The sequence below is a fragment of the Lytechinus variegatus genome, chromosome 6 (genome assembly GCF_018143015.1).
Source record: "Lytechinus variegatus isolate NC3 chromosome 6, Lvar_3.0, whole genome shotgun sequence".
Taxonomy (NCBI): domain Eukaryota; kingdom Metazoa; phylum Echinodermata; class Echinoidea; order Temnopleuroida; family Toxopneustidae; genus Lytechinus; species Lytechinus variegatus.
Window position 1 is genome coordinate 25,920,446 of NC_054745.1, and position 8,393 is coordinate 25,928,838.

Here is an 8,393-nt window from a genome sequence, read left to right on the forward strand (position 1 = left end):
ATTTGCCAAGAGTATCGTTTTGTTTCCAATACTTGTTAAGGGTATGGTTTCACACGCCAATACTTGTTAAGGGGTGCATTTTCAGAATATGGAAATTACGTGTTTAGGGTGCTTTTCGAGACCCCAAGGTCCCGCATGGTATCCACTCGTGAATGGAAGTGGCCCCCCCGGGGTATTTCGCTCATTTCTCAGTAATGAGTCCTACGCATTTCCTACCTAGATCATTTGACACATACAAAAACTCTGGTGGTAATTTCATTGGATTTTGTTTGACCTTATTTTGGGTTACCACAACTGGCATTTGTGTTTAATCATTCTTTTAAAGATGACTTTCACATATGTTTTTAAAGGTTTATTCTCTATTACTAGTGTGAATAACACCGTATGGAATCGTTAGGGACATGCCCACAAGAGTAGAATGCATTTTTGCAGATTTCCTCCATTGTGATCTTATACCCCTTTCATAAACCCATCCTCCAATTATCCACCTAAAAGTAATGCGGATAATTTTATAAAAATTGCATTCACAAACTCCGAAAATAATCCACACTTTTTTTACGAGCGCCCAACCTGAAAAAGGCGGATAATTGTCATGGCAACTGCACATGCCCCCTCCTTTAATACCAACTTATTTAAAACATGTTGTGATTTTTAATTGTTATTCGCTATGTCAGAATACTGCTAAAACAATCGTCTGAAAGACCCCAATCACTGTTTTGATGGATGGTTTGGTATTATTAGCCCGGTATGAATAGGTCAAGGATGTTCCCTGCTGTGTCAGGCTAGGTCAAGGGGCACATTCACACTCTTCATATTTATCAGCGATACGATTATGATAAATCACATGCAAGTGCATTCTGAAGCTATAGACTTCTCACTTATCTATAGCGTGCCCTTCGAAGGGATGATTCCATAACTTGACCCCAGTTTTTCATGACACCATCTGACCCCACTTTCTATCACCCTATTATCATTCTGTGATTGGTCAATTTCAAATGAATATCATCACTGCTGGTTTGATTTTTCTCTCTTTTATTCAAATCAACTCTAATAATTTATTCGTATCAGACAGGCCAATCACAGAATGAAAATGCTGTCTGTACATAATTGAATAGGAAAAGTCTATAATGGTCAGCCACTATGGCCCGTATTCTGCAGTCGGGTTTAACTTAGACCATGGTCTAACTCTGTGCTAAACTTATGGGAAGCCAAAAGTGTTAAAAATTTTTTATTAAGTTGTATGTTTCTTATGTTTACTGTGCTCTTTTCTGATTCATCGATGGTGAAGGCAATCATCTAGTTATACTTCCTTGACAATCATGAAGGATTTGAGATCAAAATGAGCTGAAATATGATATCTCTGTATTGTTAGTGGTTTATGTAGCAATTGGCTGTCCATACTTAAACCACAACTTTAAACCTGAGTTTAAAGTTGAAACCCCAACGTCAGAATACAGGCCTATGACTGATTAACATAGACGCAAAGTCTTTGCAAAGTAATGTGTTATAGACCAGCTTGGTGTTGACTATGGGGAAAGCTGCTTTGTGAGTTCCTACAGGAGTTCCTTGAACAGAAACAAAATCATGGGATATCAGATATAAAAGTTGGGCCATGACATGGAAACACCCATATTCTTTTCTCTCTTTTTGGGTTGTATTGGTCGCTGTTTAATATTGGTCATCATGCAACCTTTTGATAACACTCCCTCCCCCCCATACCAGTTGGTCCTATATACCAAATTGTCTGTTTTACAGGTTGATCTGAAACTAGTTGGTCTTATACCAATTGATAGCACTCCCTACCCCCCCCCCCTGAAAATCAAACATTGCGAAAACCTGAAATGGGCACATCGTCTGTGTAAGCTTTGGTGGGATGGAGTCTGGTCAAGCCCAGCTCACACAATGCAATTGCACTAAGATCCGATTCCAACGAGTAACCATTCCCGTCTCAGTGCAATCGCAGGGCAGCGCACATATCGCAACAGCTCTTTAGCGGCGCGCTTCATCTCATGGCGCGTCTTCTCTTGTGCAGACGTTTTCTGTGTTGCAGCAGCGCAGCGAATTGACCATGACATCGTCTAGGACAAATCTGATTGGCTGGAATAAGCAAATTCGCAGAATGATTTGACATGGCAAATGTCTGAGATTTGGTCTCTGCAGCAAAACAGGTGGCAGTTGCAGCATGTTGTAGGTTGGCGGGCACTCTGTGATTTTGTTGTAATCGAATCTTGATGTGATCGCATTGCATAGTGTGCGCTGGGCTTTAGGAGTTAAGTGGGCATTGAACTGGAAAAACCTTCATTTTGTTAAACAAGTCCTATTAATCAAACAACCAGTTACTGATGAGTACCAATTCTTAACGTTTTACATATGGGATAATCGGGGGGGGGGGGGGTAGTTCATGAATAGATTTCTCAATGATTTTCCCTCACTAATCTGTTCTCAGCCAATCGGATACACGAATTTCAGTAGCTTGTAACGGCTGTCAGCGGCTGACTTGTTTCATGAAGTGCATCCCTGGTTATGATTAATTGATGGACAGATGTTTATTGTAGATGTTTTAAAGTGAAGTGTTTACTGGTACCAGCTTGTCTATGCATTGACACTATCCCATCTCATCTGAATCAAATGTATAATATAGAGTTGTAGGCAAAAGGTTTACACTTCCATGCATGCATGAAATAAAAATAAAGCAGGGCTTAAATGATAATTGTATCAACGATGATGGTGATGATGACAATGATGATGATGATGATGATGATGATGATGATGATGAAGATTATGATGATGATGATGATTATGATGATGATGATGAAGATTGTGATAAAGATGATGATGATGATGATGATGGTGGTGATGATGATGATAATGATGATGATGATGATGGTGGTGGTGATGATGATGATGATGATGATGGTGATGATGATGATGATGATGAAGATTTTGATGATGATGGTGGTGGTGATGGTGATGGTGATGATGATGATGATGATGATGATGATAGTAATGATAACAATGGTAATAATAATAATGATAATACTAATGCTGGCTGGAGACCATTACTATGAGAGAAATTCTAGAGAGTCCTTTATTTCAAGAAATACACTTTTTCCTTCTTAAAATATGTTTCTGTTGACAAAGACTAGCATCTCTAGGAGTGTATGAACAGGGTATTTTGTGGAACCTGCCCCCAGCGTGGTATCCTCATCGACATTGCATGATTACCAACACAGTCGCTCCCTCCTGCTTCTCCGTCGTCTGTCACTTTGGTAGGCACTTATGTGGCTGCCCTCGTGTGGCAGCGCTGGTACAACCACGCAATGGGCAGCAGCCTCCCATACATGTACATCCTTACTGAGCGGTTGGTCATACTGTATGGGCCATCCGTTAAAGGGGGAAGCAATTATTTTAAAGGTCAAGTCCACCTCAGAAAAATGTTGATTTAAATCAATAGAGAAAAATCAGACAAGCACAATGCTGAAAATTTCATCAATATCGGATGTAAAATAAGAAAGTTATGACATTTCAAAGTTTCACTTATTTTCAACAAAATAATTATATGAACGAGCCAGTTACATCAAAATGAGAGAGTCGATGACGTCACTAACTCACTATTTCTTTTGTCTTTTATTGTTTGAATTATACAATATTTCATTTTTTACGAATTTGATGATTAGGACCTCATTGCCTGAAGCACAAAATGTTAAAATAATGGAATTCCACATGTTCAGGGAGGAATGAAACTTCATTTCAGATGACAATGACGAGAAAATAAAAATATTTCATATTTCATTTAATAAAATACAAAAGAAATAGTGAGTGAGTGATGTCATCAACTCATTTTGATGTAACTGGCTCATTCATACAACTATTTTGTTGAAAATAAGCAAAACTTTAAAATGCCATAACTTTCTTATTTTACATCCGATTTTGATGAAATTTTCAATGTTATGCTTAATGAATTTTTCTCTTTTTATTCAAATCAAGTTTTTGTTGGGGTGGACTTGTCCTTTAAATATCGACCATTCTGAATTTGATGAGGAAAGAATGAGAATTTTAGACCATTTTGAGCTGCTTTTGATATGATTTTCCTACTTTTCATGGTCACTTACTGTATATATTTACTGCTTTTGGAAGTACTGTTTCTTTCTATTTTTTGTGTCAAATTATTTCTGTTTTCCAGTTACATGTACATGGATTTGAGGTCTGTTTATTTTTTGTAGAATATGAGCTTCATAACAAGTTGTTTAGTAAGCCGTCTTTGGAACCGCAAAAGAAAATACTGAAAAATGGACTTCAATTGTCATTAAATAATAAAAGGAAATACTGAAAATGTTGAGCTTTGATTATCAACCAATGCTATGGAAATACAAAGACAAATGAAAGTGAAAAGCCTGAACAAATGGGCGCTAAGTGGAAAGGTTCAAGTGAAATGGAAAAAAAGCTCTATTTTGATTTTGAATGACAATGTTAATTTATATAGAAGTATTGTAATTACATGTTTGAATTTATTGCTATTATGTGTTTTTCCATGTAGACACCAGCCAATGTGGAGAACCTCTTGACAGAATTTTCAATTCTTTTATACCCTTTTTACACAGGATTTTCTTAGCCCCGGACTATCGCTAACCCCGTACTATTCTTAACCCCGTACTATTTTTTTTCCTTTTCACACATGCCAAATTGTTATTGCTAACCCCGGATAAGCAATGCTTGCTTTTCACACACGAAACTCGCTAACCCCGGACTAGTGGTTTTTGTCGATCATTCGTAGTACAAGTACTTCACTCGTACCTTTTTACACACGCTAAAATTTCCTTAACCCCGTACTATAGGTGGGGCTAAATTGCCATTTAGCCCCACCTATAGTACGGGGTTAAGCTTAGCCCACTTTCGTTTTACACTAGCGATCTTAACCCCGTACTATCGCTCTTAGCACCGCAATTGCTGGGATAACCCTGCTTTTTTGCAGGGCCAAATAATCCCGTACTAAAGGTGGGGTTAGCCCACTTTGCAAAAATGCTGTGTAAAACGAAAGTGGGCTAAGCTTAACCCCGTACTATAGGTGGAGCTAAATGGCAATTTAGCCCCACCTTTAGTACAGGGTTAAGGAAATTTTAGCCTGTGTAAAAAGGGTAAAAGGTGATCCCCAGGCATTGGCTGGTGCTCAATTTTACATTTCTGTTGTAATGTTTCTATTGCTGTCATGTTTTCTTGCCTGGAAATGAATTAAATAAATAAAGACACCTCCTTGGAGACATTTAGAATTATTTTGCCCCCATCAAACTTGGCAAGGTTTTCATTTTCTTAACAAATCCAACCCTTTATGAATGGTTCTCACCACTTCCACCCATCTGAGGAGATCTGTCAATTCCATCTCCATGCAGCGCACATGACTAATGGCAAAAACACAACAGACAATGGCAATGCAGAATGCACCCACCCAATACAAATTCCCCCCCCCCCCTCCTCCCCTGGAGTAAGGGGGAGGGGTGGATCTACTTTATAGTCGTACAGATCATGTCCTCCAATGAACACACAATCAAAGCTCTATATTGTGCTCCCCCCCCCCACCTCTCCCCCAGAGAAAGGGGAGGGGTGCACTCTTGAAGGGTCGTAGGATCATGTCCTCCAACACACACACCCAACGCTTGCTCTCTCTCCCTCTCTCTCCATGCAATCTCCACAGTCTGGCTTAGATCTAAACACAGGCAGGTTGGTCGGAGTTGAATAACTCGAATTCACATTCATTTTGGGAGCTGGTAAAGTCATATGAGTCACTTCGTGGCAGAGTCACCTCGCGTCGTGCCGGGTTTGGAGGCATTCACTGACTTCATCCCTGTATGCAGAAGCACCGTGGCATCTTCATTTGTGACATCAAATACCAAACAAATTTCTATAAAGAGGTTTCGGTCTGATAACTTTCAACTATTTAGATTAGCTGAGGAATCAAACCTCTGTATCATTTTTTATTGTCATCGGTAGCTGTTTATGTGGAATCTTCATTCATGGTAAAAATGCTGAACAAATTCCTTTGAGATTTCGTCTGATAACTTGCGACTTTCTATGATGCGATGACCAGGGATCTAATATCATTCAGAGTGTCGTTTGTCCTGTAAACTATTTTGTCTCGCGTTGCTATTGAGGACATTGGAGGAGCAGTGTGTGAGACCTGTTAGAACTTCTCTCTCTCTCTCTCTTTGGAGATATTTTCGTCTTGTTCTCATGGAATGTCTTTTTAAATTGGAGCAAGTTGATTCATAATATGCAGCAGGTATTTCTTTAGACATTAGGAACCTTTGAATGGATTTAATAGCGATTCACTTGACATGAAAAAGTGACTAAAACTTTGTGAAGGTGACAACTTCTTATATTTGAATCTGGTAAGGATCCACTAAATTTGTGTACACAGAGATGTAGAATATATATTTACCATGGAAAAGGGGGTAGTTTTTCTAATTAAAGGACAAGTCCACCCCCCAAAAATGTTGATTTGAATAGGCCTAAATAGAGAAAAATCAAAACTAGCATAACACTGTAAATTTCATCAAAATTGGATGTAAAATAAGAAAGTTACGACACTTTTCAGTTACATGCAAATGAGACAGTCGATGATGTCCCTCACTCAATATTTCTTTTATTTTTTATTGTTTGAATTATACAATATTTCATTTTTACAGATTTGACAATTAGGACCACCTTGACTGAACCATATAGTATAAAACAATGCTAACATGTTCAGGGGGAATTATTTCGTATATTTCATAGAATAAGATACAAAAGAAATAGTGAGTGGATGACGTCATAGTCTCCTCATTTGCATACCAGCCAGGATGTGCATAATTATAACTGTTAAGTGAAATTAAACGAAACTTTGAAATGTCATAACATTCTTATTTTACATCCAATTTTGATGAAATTTTCAATGTTTTGCTTGTTGGATATTTCTCCTTTTTTTCAAATCAACTTTTTGTTTGGGTAGACTTGTCCTTTAAGACAAGAAACGCTTAGTATGCCTGTGGTTTGTGTTTAATTTTGTAAGGGGGAAATATATGTTTGTAGGATTCCATCAACAAACATGCTTTTAAGATGTTGACGTTGCTGGCCAAAAGTTGCGGTTGATCGGATCGATCACAACTCTTTAGGTGGTTTCAGACCGCATCGAAGTTCGTCAGTTCCAGGTATTCTCTGATCGGGAAATCTACCCCGATCAGAAAATACCAGGTATTTTTGTAATGTGAAAGCAAACTACGCGTAATTCCCCAGAAAGAAAATACCCGCTAAATAGTAGGTACTTGGCAAAATTACAATAACTTTCGCAGGGATTTTTCCAAGGTCGCAGGTATTTTGGCGATGTGAAAGCAAATTACGGGAACTTTTCGCCCAGCGTGTCGTCGGGTGCGGCGCCGTGGGTGGCTGCTGGGCTAGTGATTTTGAATCTCGCGCCTTGCCTGCTTATCAGACCATACTGTGCATGCTCATAACTTCAAGAAATTATCCTGAACAGTATGTTTCAGGGCGGTCTGAATGCAGGAATATTTAATGGGTATTTTTCAGCCTAAAAAAGTTCTCATAATTTAACGGGGATTCTTGTGATCGAGGCGGTTTGAAACCACCTAGTGTTAGACTGGGCCCAGATCTTGATGTATTATGACATCATTTCACCGTCTATCATATCATCATCATCTCATCTCTCTAATCCAAGGAGTGATGCTATCAGGTGTCACATGATCATTCCTCAGCTATCGTCTCTCTCTCTCATTCGTGTAATGATGGAATCACCTGTATGCCATTCATCAATAGAACCCATAGGCCTGTGCACTATTCCTTTAAAGGGGACTTCAGTTCACCCTGACAAAAGCTTGTTGTAAAAATAACAGAAAAATACTAAAGTTTTGGTGAAGGTACGACAGAAATCTATCAAAGATTTAAAAAATTATGAGAATTTTCTTTTTTTGCTTTGTCACATCAAATGTAAGCATGGTCTCTTGTATTGTTAATTTTATTAAAAAAAGCAATGAAATGACAAAATGGTTTTTACTGTTCATTCAGTATAGTCACAGACAGATTAGGCCGTGTTTATGCTTCCACTTTTCAGGCCAGAATCAGCGTTTCCAAACGTGATTAGTCCAAAACACGGTTGCGTCCATGCTTACTTTCATTTAAACGCTGTTTCAAAACGCAGATCGTAAACTCACAAAAAGGTGCGTTTGTAAATGTCGTTTGACCAGAATCAGGCTTTCTGGGGAAGTATAAACAGAACCACGATCGTAAACGTGTTTAAATGACGTCATTTGGTACATGCTTCCGGTGAGATGAAAATCCGCAGGGCAAATACAGTCGTATTGCTCAATGTTATCTCTACGTAATAACAACAATCAGAAAAAAACTTT